Source organism: Solea solea, chromosome 15, assembly GCF_958295425.1.
Source record: "Solea solea chromosome 15, fSolSol10.1, whole genome shotgun sequence".
Lineage (NCBI taxonomy): Eukaryota > Metazoa > Chordata > Actinopteri > Pleuronectiformes > Soleidae > Solea > Solea solea.
In genome coordinates this window covers 13,453,072-13,466,825 of record NC_081148.1, presented here as the reverse complement: position 1 = coordinate 13,466,825, position 13,754 = coordinate 13,453,072, and the positions used below count along the sequence as shown (strand labels likewise).

General features: G+C 44.6%; 1 long non-coding RNA gene across 1 annotated transcript in view; it reads right to left on the bottom strand.

The window, feature by feature from the left end:
* The window catches only part of LOC131474256 (uncharacterized), a 31,341-nt gene extending 22,706 nt beyond the window's left edge, over window positions 1-8,635 (bottom strand). The window contains exons 1-4 of the long non-coding RNA XR_009242277.1: window positions 8,452-8,635; window positions 7,876-8,113; window positions 5,471-5,610; window positions 5,288-5,376 (exon numbers count right to left, since the gene is read on the bottom strand). This is a non-coding gene — a long non-coding RNA (uncharacterized LOC131474256). The remainder of the gene's footprint in view (window positions 1-5,287; window positions 5,377-5,470; window positions 5,611-7,875; window positions 8,114-8,451) is intronic.
* Between the last annotated feature and the right edge of the window lie 5,119 nt (window positions 8,636-13,754).

The window sequence follows — 13,754 nt, the reverse complement described above, 5'->3', positions numbered from 1 at the left end:
CTCCTCCGGAGGGAAAGAGGAGAGAAGGGTGGAGGGTTGGAGTGCATTCCTCTCTCCTCATGCCCTGGAGGGCTATTGGCTTTGGCTGTAGAAGTAGGAATGAAGGCAAGCCTAAGCCCCTGCAGACACGCAGGCCTTGGCTGGCTAATGCTCTGTGGGCTTTACAGCAAGCAGGACGGAGGGTTCTGTGGGTCCATCACTTTCCCCTGGTTCCCCAGTTTGACTGACCAGAGAAGCTCTCTGCTCCACCACCCTCATTCTACATGGATGTACCGTTAAAAAAACACACACCATCTGCATCTGTGGGTATGGAAGTGTAAAAACAGCAAGAAAACATAAGGGGGAAGTGTTGATAGAAAACATTCCCTGCTGCGAACTAAGCTGAACTCATTTCAGTTGTTTGGTGAGTCAGAATGCCCGTCCACCCAGGGGAGAAAAGGACGACTCCATATTTTCCATTGCTGTTGCTACTTTCTGGGCTTTTCTCCTTCACTGGCATGCAGACAGGCAGCAGACTGGCATGGCCACTATAATTTCCAGCTCTGTCCTTTCTCAAATGCCTCAACGCACAGTGCTGAACGTCACTCAGGCCAATTCAGTCTAATTGGAAATATTACAGCTATAAATACCTTCCGACCACTGCAGACAAAAAGACAAAAAGAATAGTTTTGTAGAAAAAAATAAAACAAAAAACATCTGTAGAAATGAAAGGGAAATCAATCATTTGGAAGTGATAATGATGCCCGCTTAAAAAAGGAACGACTTCCACGTCCAAAATGAAATCAAAATTTCCTCTGAAGGATTAGTGTCAGCTATGTGATGCCAGTGACCGATGCGGAAATCTCCCCGAAACCCACCAAAAAGTTTCAGCTTAAAGGAAATCGTCCCACACTGAGCAAAAGAGGACTTCCTTACATCAAGCTGCCAACCCACCAACCCACAGCTCTATGGCGTTCCCTTAAAACCAACAGCAAAATAGGATGCAGGCCTGCAGACTGTTTTGAATCATACCCATAAAAAGGACAGACAGAGAGATGGAGCACTCTTTTTGGTCCCCAAGAGTAGAGGAATGTTAAGCGTATCCCTAAGAAGATTAGGGGTTTCCTTTGGTATAGTACACAGCTTTCTCCCGACGTGCCAAAGGACCCATGTAGATCAAAGCCACGTCGGACTTCCTCGTCATTAGCCGTGGCTTATCCCCAAATGCATTCACCCCCTGATACTGACCCCCCTCATTATCCAAGCACACCCATCACTTCTTCTGGCTTTGGAAACAGAGTGCAGCGCTCTGGCACAGGATGTGATACCCCCTTCTGTAAGTCCCTCTTCCTCATGTATCTAAAAAAGTCGCCCTGCGTGAGTGAAACTCAGGTGTACACAGCCAACAGTATGTGAGCGAGCTGATGAGCACACAACAAATTTGACTTTTCGTGAGCTGCCGCAACACATTTTTTCTGAGCCATGGCTGTTTATTTTCCAGAAATCAATCATTCATAGATGCATCATTAAAATGATGAATGCCAAACAGAGTGACTTATGGAGAATGTATGCGCTTGAACAAACAGAAAAGAAAAGCCTACGCGGGTAAGTGGTGAAATATTGTTTGTTTCACTGTTATTGCTTATTCATCTTCCTATTTCTCTTCCTTTGTTTACAGTGCGAAATGTGAATTTTGTTAACATTCCTCCATTTTTCCTTTCGCCATCTGGAGGCCATTATTGTCGGGCGGCGCTTGCCAAGATGGTTATAAGCGTATTTATACACGTATGGCTCTGACTCGAGCAGCCTGGTATCGCCAAATGCCATACGGCTAAAATGCCATTTCCTCAAGTGGTTTTCACATGTTATCCCAAAGCGTTCTTCATTTTTCACACATCATTTCAAACCGTGTACTTTCACACAGTGATGTCTCTTACTACTGGTACGTGACACATGAAAAGCTTCGAGTGGCTTCATTCAATAACATATTCCATGATGTCAAGACAAAAATCAAACACAGCGATTTACAGGATTGTTAAAAGAGAAATGTTCGCTCCAGAGGCAAAAGATTAGGCTCGCTGTTCACTAGCTGTCACTCTGTGATCCATGAAAAAAAGGTGAGCAGTGATAGATTGCAGGTCGCTGCCAACAGCCATGTGACCAGGCCCCTATAAGTCAATACAGAGCAATTAGGCATGAAGGAAGCAGCTAGAAACAGCCTTTGTTCCAACATTTATAAACACATTCCTCCATACAGCAGACGAGCTATAACACGGGAACGAGCCAGTCATACAGATATGGATGTTTCCCCTCATATGAGTATATTGTGCAGAGCAATTCAAGCATTTACTGTGTTTGTTCATGGGGTTGCAGGAAAGGCCACCTGAGCATGAGCGAGCTTGCACACCTGCTCTCTGTTTGGTCAACAGCGCAGTCGTAGCCCGGTCACACTGCACAATGCTATCGCTGCCGATCTGGAGAGCAATCCGACGCTTATCTCTTATTGGCACTGATTGCAGCCATTCAGGCCAATTAGGAGCTCTCCCTCCTGTTCAGCGAGTTCCTGCCCTCCAGCAGCGCAGCCCCGCTACACGGCTGCTGCAGTTCCTGTACGGGGGGCCGAGCCAGTCGAGGCACGGAGGGAATTAAGATGTGAGCAAACACCATGGGACATCAACTCCCACATACGGATGTGTTTGTAAAAAAAAAAGAAAAAAAAAAATGAAAATAAAGGTGGAGCAGTGGCTGATGTCACAGTCCAAACCTTGTCACACCAATTAAAGAAAATTGTTTTCACAGAAATACAGCTCCTCCTGAGTGGTTTGCACGTTTTCATGGATGGCTGGTTTTAGTTAAGTGTCAGACTCGGCAGCAAACACAGGATTCTGGCTTTTGTTTGGACTGAACTTGCAACCGTTCAGTCACAAACGTGTCCAGCAGGCCACCCTCCGTCTTGACAGCATTACGCTATAAAACCTGAGTTGTACTCGCACAGCACCAGTCACATCATTATCACACCAAGCTGCCGCTGACCTGGTGAGAATCAGAGGTCGTGCCAGTGACACTGAGAGACTAGACCCTGCAAGTTTGCCAAAGTCCTCCATTGTGAGCGAAGAAATACAGTATGAACCTGGCATTGACCCTCCATTCTCACCAATGCCTACTTCTCAGGAGCCAGAGAGAAGGCGGGAAGAGGACTTTCACCACGCCCCACACAACACACGCACACACGCCTGCTATTTGCCTTGGACAGATTCACATTGGTACGTCACCAGCCTGACCACGTTTGACCATCGCCATGGTGACAATTCACAGCCCAGCCATTAACACTGCTAAAGCACTGGAAATCTTGATACAAACCTGGCAACATGCACGTATTTTCCACATGTGAATTTCCCAAATTAGACCCAGAAATTAGAATTGATCTTTTCATGAGCTGGGAGCTGGGAGTGTGCCAGTATCATACCTGCTCTCTCTCTCTCCCCCCGCCCCCTCCCCCCCGGGGTGTTTGTGGGTGTGTGTTCATGGTTAATGATTTGGTTAAATTTTTTTTTGTCCAATAGTTTTATGTGAATTTCGACATGCTGACACATTCGGTGCAGGACACACAAGATGACCCGACAGAATACGCTTAAAGAGAGCACACAGAGAGAGCGCAAACATGATGTATGGAATCATTTCTTCCTCCGGTCATAAGCTACATCCCCAGGAAATTCAGAAAAAAGAAGCTCAGCTGCGCTGCATCACCTCTTGACAGATCGGAGTGCTAACAAAGAGCTCGGGGAAAAAACCCGGCACTCGCCAGAGACAGAGAGGACACTGAATATGAAGTGGGGATTTAGAAGGAAAAGACCCAGAATGCAATCTAACCCTCAATGCTTTTCTGCACACGCAGAGCACAGCTTTCAGCTGAACGGACAGACATCCTGTCTAATGTTTAGAGTTTAAAGAGCATCTGTGTCATATCATTTTTGAACACGCACAAGCCCTAAATCTGTGCTTTTTTTCCTGGGCACGATTTGCTTTTTATATACACTTTAGGAGCTGATGGATGTAGCATCGAGACTGGAACTTGTCTGGCCCTGTTCAAACTTCCATCTGCACAGATCTGGATAGAAATACAATACATGTACTTCTTATATTTATTTTTTTTGTTTGTTTGACAAACAAAAAAAGGGATGGTTGCCTTGGAGATTGCTTGAGGATATCATATTGAGGAAGTCAGCTGGTACCCATACATGTACAAGTCAGAACTCAAATCATACAACTGGGGTGAACTCCTGGTGAGAGATTGCCACTACTGGTACAGAATATGAGATAGAGTACATATGCATGCGCGGAACACGCCATGGAACACGTGTGCACAAGTTAGCATGTGCAATCATGGTGTATGGTGTATAGCTTTGCTGTGTGCCAGAAAAACGTAATGTTTTAAGCTGAAGTAAAAGACAAACAATTGCGAGCAGGGAATGTTTGCAGGAAATAAAAGGCCTAATCTCAAGCTTCCTTTCTGCAAACATGCAGCCAAAGTGGACGGGATTCTGAGGGCAAATGCACTTGGATAAAGACAAATGCTTGCGAAAAGGAGCGAGTGTGCTAAACAAACAGCTTTCAGAGGACCCACATGCTGACTGAGAGCTTCCACCAAAGAAGCTGAGACCTTGTTCAGAGGGAGGATTGTGTAGCTGCAGAGCGCGCGAGTCAAAGAAAAATCGCTCCAAAGTATCAGATTGTCTCAAGGAATCATCGCAGAGCAGATTACTGACGTGGCACTGAGAAGTGACAACATTCTTTCAGAATACAATGAAGCAACAAACATTATGGAAAAAAAAAAGACCTTTAACCATTGTCGTGCATGAGATTACTGAGCATTTGATATGAGGGAGTGTTGTATTTGTAAGTCATACAGAGAGCACCACCAAAGGTGAGGACTGGTTTTTTTTTGCCTGTCTATGAATAGCACCTCTGTCATCACTACCATGTGACCATAGAGAAGCATTGAAGAGGTTAATGTGATATATGTGTTCAAGGATCTAGTGTGTCCTGTGAAGGATGTTATAAAAGTTTATACGGTGCCCCTCCTCCGCCATATATCAACGATACTGAACCTCACACCGAAAACAGGTAAAGAAAAAGTCTGAATCAAACTTCTACCCCCGCTTCTCCTCCTATGGAAATGATTCTAGAATTTCCTTGAGAGGCAGCCAAGCCAAGCCACAGTCAGAAAAAAAATGAAACATACGGGGCACAGTACATGTGAAAGTCTTTATGGGACCCTATAGTATGCCTCACTCTTTGTTTCACTCACCCCTTCCCTTCGTTCTCCTTGTCTTGTCATCTTCAGAGTTGTTTAAACTCTGTGGTTTTGGCAAGCCAGTGCAGAGATCCTAGTAGTTCCTGATGTGGGGAGAGCAACTATTACAACTCCACAATGCTACAGTTCACAGAACAATTATCATAATTATCATTTCAACAAAAAGAGCTATGTTACCCAGTGACGCGGCTGCCGTGGGTTTCAGATGTCAGCTTGAGTCGCCTGATACGTTTCTATTCTGTCGTCTGTCTTGAATTTGCTTCCTTGAGCGTATCCAGTTGTGGGAAGTAGTGATTTGACCAACCACATGAAGAGCACTGTGTCATTAGATAAGTGGCCACTGTGAGAAATGTGTGCACCAACCGCTTTCTATTATACTGATGATACAGAGGACAATTAGGACGATTAAAAAAAATCGGAATGACACCATGCATTTTCTTTTTTGTCTCTGCTATAAGTTGCAGGGAATATGGTCACAATCTGTCGTGTGATTTATGATTTTTCTCCCCCAGAACATTATAATGTCACTGTGAAGATGACTTTTGTTAATTTAGATACATAATGTTATCACTTCAGCATTTTATCCAATTACAATCTGCCACTGTTGCTATTTACTTCCTACTGCTTTGACGTTTTTAATGGTTTTATGTTGTTCATTTACATATTTATTTCTATAGTTATTTCCTACATACTTATTTTGAGTACGCTACTTTACCAAGACCTGGGTAATGCATGTCATACTTCTCATTTTTACATGACCACAATGGCAATAAAGTGTGTCACACCTCACACCTCGCACAGGAAGCCCAACAACAATAATACCTGTTGCCATGGCTGTCACCAGCCTGGAGGCACAGCAACTGGTAAGATTTGAGCTGTGAGCTTCTTCCCCTCCCCTCTGCACATCTGGCAGCTTGTATACAGAATGAACAAAACCAAAACCAGTTTTTATAAAGAGGAAAAATATGAAACAAAACAGTTTTTGAGCAGAACAGTGTAGGAAGAGATGAGGCATCGACTAGTCTTCCAAGCCGAGCGAGGACGAGGAAAAGAGCAGAGCAATAATCATTTCTATCTGGTCAGAAACACTCGCGTCCCTCTTCCATTGAAGAATAAATGAGTTCAACTTAAGGAGCGAGGGCCATGAGACCCCATGAGACCCTGCATGTCTGCCATCAAGACTCAATATACCTTTCAGGGCTGAAAGGTCACATCTGAGCGGACTCAATGCTTTACGTATTCTCTGACAAAATTAAACGAGAGGCAGTGGTTGGGGGGGGATCAGAGTCTAAGTAGGGGTTTTTACTTTGTGTATATATATTCATGTTTCCTCTGTGGCCTGCAATTGGAGCCAGATCACACTTAATCTTCCATAGAGACCCGTCATCATGTTTTAATACAAAGTCAAAAAACCTCAGATTCACTTTTTTTTTTGGATGGGATTTGATTTGTTCAAAACGAGTGACGTCAGTCAAAGTCATATGGGTACAAGCAGATTATGTTCAATTGCACATGCATGTTGACATTCACATAAATTTAATGCCATGCACCCCCCCCTCCCTCTCTCTCTCTCTCTTTCCAAATGCTTCCACTCACTCACTACATTTAACTGCACTCTTGCATACTTGTGGCTGTTGTGAGTCCCATTGAAGCCACATTTCCTTCATTAGGATATACTTCACTGGCACAGCGCTCTGGATGCAGCCTGTTTCAATAAGACCCCAGCAGACTCAACCAGACTCATTAATCACATTAAGGAAGTCCGAGGAGCCTGGGACAGGTGCTGAAGCCCGCTCACAGAAATATCCCTGGGTTTTGACATAAAACACCTTTGCTATCAGTGCCGAAGCATTTGCGACACTTAGCGCAACAAAAATCTAGTGGACAACTTTTGTTTTCGTCCTGAAAAGTGCCACATTCTGTTGCAGACCCTTGAATTGCATTTGCATCTGTAAAGCAGTGGAAAATATTTTAATAGCAGTCTAAAGAGGCCTACATAACTTTATTTTATTACATCACCGCATTAAATTCCACAAACCAAAAACACTATGGACTGTGTGTAAACATTATTTGACCCAATTCCTTTCTCGACTTGGAGTTGTTACCTGATCCTATCCCCAAAAAACAGCAGCAACCTGGTTTCCATTGAACCACTTATTTTAACTACTTAATGATTTCTGAATGCCTTAATCGCCTCTGCTCGGGATACATTTTTAAGACGCTCCCCGAGAAAACAAACCGACTGATATTTGGTGTCAGGTGTTTATCTTAAATCCAGTGGCAGATTAATGAACTCTGGCTTCTCATGAACTGAAAGAAGCATCAAAAGGTGCAGCACCGTTCAGGACAGCCTCAAACAACGAATGTAAAGAACTCTCGAGTCACAACTTGTGTCTTGTCTTAATGCTCATTATTCAAGCTTGAAAAAAGTAAATCCACGTTTTCTTATATCTCATCGTTGACTAGACCTGCTAAAGAGTCTGAACATGTCGTGAACCCTTTGGCAGACAGAGAGCGTATATGTGTGTATGTTGGTATGTTGTTTGTTCAGTGAGTGTGAAGCAGTGCCTTGGGGGGGTCACCTCCTGGGCTGACTGTGATGAATCCTCCTCTGCATTTCATGGCAAACCTCACCCAACCTGTGCAGGTGTGCTTTCTCCTCCAGGTCAGTGTGTGCAGAAACCCTGAGCCTGCTGGGGTCGTGGAGCCAGCCAGTCCTGTTTTATAGCTCATCTGCTGGGCCTGTCTCCTCCTCCTGTCCAAGCAGCCTTGTAATGAAGCCCTAATGAGCCTGTCACTCCAAATGTCACTTATTCTCACCTGGGAGACAAAGCAAGAGACGGTAAAAATTAGGGCAAAGAGGAGGAAAAAGACTGACAGGCTGCAAGTCACAGGAAATTCTATTAAATTCACATTTTGGTAATAGGCCTAAAAGTGAAATTGGTTGAAGAGAAATATTGGAAAAACAAAGAAAGAAAGAAAAAAGAAAGAAAGAAAGAAAGAAAGAAAGAAAGAAAGAAAGAAAGAAGAAATCATAACAAGATATCCATTTCATATAATGGTGGAAGAAGTACTCAGAAGAACCAAGTTAAAGTGCCAATACCACAGTTTAAAGTAAACACTCAAGTCGAAGTCTTACATTTTAAAATCCCACTTACATTAAGTGCAGCGATTGCCAAACTGGGGCAGCAACTAAGACTGATGGATCATGGGATCATTATTTGAGTAGGACACAAATCTGCATTTCTTTCCACGTTCTTTTGTTTTTACTGAATTTCTCCTGAAACTGCCTCTTGTGAAGAGTAACACAGCAATTCTACCTGACATTGTTGCTGCTGCTGCAAAAATGTTGAGGCAGAAAGAATCATATTTCTCTCTCAACTGCTGTTAGTCTAAATGTGCTTAGTAACATTTCAACCAATGGCTGTTAAAGTTCCACAGCTTGCACGAGCTGAAGCTCTCCCACAGGGTGGAGCCAATGAGCTGCTTCCTCTGCAGCGGTGAGAGAAAATGGTTTTAATCCAGAGTGAAGGGAGGGAAGAAAGCGAGAGGAGGAGGAGGAGGAGGAGGACGAGGAGGACGAGAGGGGGGAACAGTGAACAGTCGTCTGGCAAAGCTGTGGATCGTCTGATTAAAAGCATGTGCAGACCCCTGATTCTCAAACTATGACAGACAGACCGCAGCAGATACACACAGATGAACAAAGAAGTGAGCTCAAAGATGCCACAGTCAACACACACACACACACACAAACATTTGGAAATTATGGTGAAGGTGGAGGTGGGTGGTGTTCATGAGGGAGGTATTATAATTCCAGCCTCCACGAGTCTTTATCTGTTGCATCTATTCACACTGATAATGGTCGCACAGCTAAATGAGCGTGTAAAAGCGCCACACAGGCCTCTGTCGTCCTCTTACATAGTGATTACACACAGGTATTTAGAGAGGAATATGTCCTCCTGTTTGGAGCAATAACAACGCGCTCTTTAGTTAAAAAGGTGGGTGTCCTTTGTAGAAGCATCTCTGGCCCGTGACGTGAGGAAATGGGGTGAGCCAGGCGAAAGCAAACAGAAGCAGAGAGCTGAAGAGAGGCTCGGGGTCCAGGGAAAACGACAACATTGGAACCATGAAAGAAAATACTCTGCGCAGGCCTTGACATAAAATAATATCTCCACAAACACGAGAGCTGGGCAGTAAACTGCTCTGAAATGACAACACGCAGAGACGCCTTTGTTCTCCATGTGGTTGGCTGGGATGCAAACGCTTTGAAGCTGACAACTGACAAATCCAGACAAAAGAAACAATTTGAGGGGGGAAAAATCATGACTTTAATAAAAGTTATATATATATATATATATATATATATATATATTTCTTTTTTCTTTCTTTATTTAGACCTTGCATGCGTTTTCTGTTTCACCGAGATCTTTCACCATGCTTGTGCTGCGGCCTGGCTTTGCAATATTAAATATTTATCCAAACTTGGACCACATCAGTCTGTCCTTTCTCACTGGTGTGGGTTTCAAAAACACACATGCTGACTAGTTTACCTCTAACAAAACATTTTTAAGGGGGGGAGGGTGGGTGGGGGGGGGGAGAGAGTTATACGAGTGTAAAAAAATACATCAATCTCGGTGTGTCAGCACTGGCCTGACACAATGGGGATTTCCAATGGCACGACGCGTACGAGCAGCAGCAAATGCAAGAGCACTTGGTGATGTGGCCCTGAGAGCTTGCTGCCAACAGTCACAGAGACCATCAGTGTCCCCGCGACACAGTTTATTTATTGATGTTGGGCTTTTCATCAGCAGCCTGTACATTTGCAATAAGACAAACACATTCATGGAGACGTGGCAAAAGACAACTGGGCCATTTCAGACATTCGGACGTGATATTTGGCACATTTTTGGACACAATTTACATCGAAACAGATCAAATATGCATTTCAGAGAGCTGGTCTAGCTTTTCTTTTTCTTTTTTTTTTACTTTCCGAATGTTTATTTTTGTGGTAACTGTAGAAAAAAAGGGTCTCCACACTGATTTACTGTAATTTAGAAAAGATGAATACGATGCAGTGAAAAGAATTCACTGTAATTAAACATCTATTGAAAGCGTTTTCCAGCCCTCGTCCAGTAAAAGCTCGGAAAAGAAAGACATCTGGACAACGTGATTTTATTGGAATTGTGGCGCAAAATGTGAAATCACAACAGCCAATTTTAACAATGGCTTCCCCTGTTCAGTAGCCTTGCTCAATCCCTTGTATAAACCAACATTCCCACAATTACGCTGTACCATGTTGGCGGCGTTAACCTGTCCCAGCATGCATTGTGCTGACAACAGTGTGCAGCGGTTAATGATGCACCACTTTTGTCAGCCTTTGGGGTGTCAATAAATATTTTAGCAATACGCTGCTTTTTACTATGGCTGACAGTGACAGCAGGCAAAGCAGTGCTGATACTGCGGGGCATATCGTGCTCCAACATGCCAAGTTAAAAGCTACAAACTGTCTCATAAGATATTTCTCAGTTTTCCAGCTGCAGAGTTTAGGGCATGCAGCGGTCGGTGCGTATAATGCCGGGGCTGCAGTGGTCAGTGGAGCTGCACGCTACACTCTGCCCCCACCTTCTCACGGCTGCTTTGCATTATGGTTTTCCTTCACTCCCCATTGTGAAATTTGTTATTTATCATGTGACTGCCTGGGTTGCATTAAGGCTCACACTTCCCTCCATGCTTCCTCTCTTCCTCCTCCTCCTCCTTCTCTGATGGAGGTGATGCAGGATGGTGACATATGGTGTTTCTTTCCATGTTTATGGATCTGCACTAATGTTTATTTGTGCAGCGGCCAGCTTACCGGGAGTCCACCCTTTCTCTGTCAGCACAGCCCATATGTGAAAGAAGCGGCATGTGTGTATCTGCAGCTACGTGACCCACATTCCTTCACATGTGCAGGCAAACATCCCCGTGTTTGCACTGTACGCTGTGGCTGAGAAGCTGATGGGGTACATTAGAAAGATGTCAGCATGCAGGGCCAGCCTTATCTACAGCGCGAGTGCAGTCATACAGTCAGTATGTGGTAATGCACCGTTACGATAACCCAAATGTGCAACAAACCTACTGGCCTCTGTGGGCCTGATAACAAGTCGGCGCCACAGCCCAACTGATATCACATGACAGGGTGAGTGATTGCCAGGGAGAGAACGAGTCTGTCAAACAGATGACTCAACCTTTCAGCTCAGTCTCCATCCTTCACTCTCACTCTTTATCAATCCCAACACTGGATCCCACCCACTCCCCCTGCTCTCCATCACTCTCCATCGCTCTCCTGCTCCGACTCCTACAGTTATACCTCCGCACGGGGCTGCAGCTGCATCCAGAGGCCCCGCTTCAGAATTGCTCTTTTTGTACTGTCACTCTGATGGAGAGGGGTTATCAGCCCAAAACACCTCCCTTTTTCTCCCCCTCCTCATGCTAGAACAGTCTGGGAAAGAGTGAAGCTGGAGGTGGGAAGAGATGTAACCGTGGTTTGAATGGAGCAGAGCTGTTGGACAGACACCTAAATGCACAATCCTCCGTCTGATGATGTTTACATCTCTCGAAACCTGCTCTGACGATAAAAAAGAATTAACTCACATCCTGTTGCAACACTCTTCCTGGTGCGTAAACAAAGACAAAATAGCAAGTTAAGGAATGGCATGCCAGAAACCTCAGAGAAAGAGTGAAGGCGAACATAAAACATTTTAGCCCGTGTGATACAAAAGAGCAATGTCTCCGTGTTTCTGAACTTTCATTTCTGAGCAATTAGCTTCTCTTTGTTGAGTCACTCAACACATTGAACTACTCTGGAAAAGCAAAAGTGAAGTCCAAGAACAACCACATCTTTGTGTCTTAGTACACACACACACACACATATAGAAAACGGCCTCCCATCTGTGAAAAGGAGCCAAAATACACTTAACAAATCTGCTTGATCTAGCAATTTATTGACAATGAAAACATCAAAAGCATTGAAACTTGAGCCACATGCGTCTCCTAAACCATAGCCGAGGCAATTTCTACCAGCGATGGGGGTTGGGGGTTGAGGGGTGGGGGGGGGGGGGTGTGCAAAGGACCTGACCAGTGGACGGAGCTTTATTGGTTGCATTTCACTTTGGCATAAAACTAATTCACCCTCGATGACAACCCACGGTGAAAGACGAGAAGCATTCTCTTCACCCCTCCACTTCAACTATACTTTATTAGCTGGCCTCTCTGTGACAGGGCTATTCATTCTCTGCCCTGCTTTACCCTCTCTCTCTCTCTCTCTCTCTCTCTCTCTCTCTCTCTCTCTCTCTGACACACACTATGCACATGCTCTCTTTCCTGCTCAGATACACACACACACACACACGCACACACAGCAACTAACCCAACATGTTATATTACTGGCTGGGAATTTATATCGCCTTCAGAGCGAAAAAACAACTACATCTCAGTCTGGAAACAAAGTACCATCGTTCATGTGCACAGGCTGCTCTTTACAGCTGCACAGTAGTGAGGCCCCTCATACACACCACCAGACTCAGGGTACACTCATAGCTGTGAGACACAGGGAATTACAGCAGCAATGTGTCCTTATCTGGACACATGAACAAAGTCGGCTCTATTCAACTTCCCTGTACACTAAAGATTGGAGCGAAGAGGAGAATGTGGTTTAAGAACATAAAGACAATAGGATATTACTCTTTGGAAAGTAATTCATTCCTCCCACCAGGAGCAATAGCTTATCATAACAAGCTAATAAGTCAGAACAATTAAAATAAAGCGATAGCATGGCCGTCAGGAGCCACACGGAGACTTGCATTTGCAGAAAAATGTAGTCAAACACGTCGAATGACCACATAGCTCCATTTTCTCAGGGTCACTCTGTAGGCCAGGAATGTGACCTGCTGCAGATCTCACCGCGTTACAATGAGCTCCACATTGTGCTGAGGTTAGGTACCCACAGGTCCATCTGGGCTTTACTAGCACTCCCGCCTCCAGCAGCTCTACAGGCCTATCACGTTACCACAATTTTGGGTCAGCGAAGGCCTCCTGGTTCTACTTAGAGCCCTGTTTCATTATTTCAGATTTATCACTGCCATGTTTGCCAGTTGCCATGTTTTCCTTCCATACGTCCCAAAGTGTAATTCATAGCATCTATTAGTGTATGAGCCAAGACATTTTAAGGGACTGTAAGTTGGGTTTGTTCCCAGGCTGGAAAGATTAGGGGCTCTAGGGGCTGCTGGGTAAAGTGGTGGAGTGTTGACTGAAGGAGAGAGAATACAATCCCACTGGAGTGAACAATATGCACTGAGTCACTGCACGGCCTAAAGGTCCCGCCAGACACTCACCCGCACTCACCCTCTCGCCAACACGGCACGGTGGATGGCAGACCAAGTCCTGGACAGTTATTAAATTAGTGTCATGGATGATTTCCAAATCT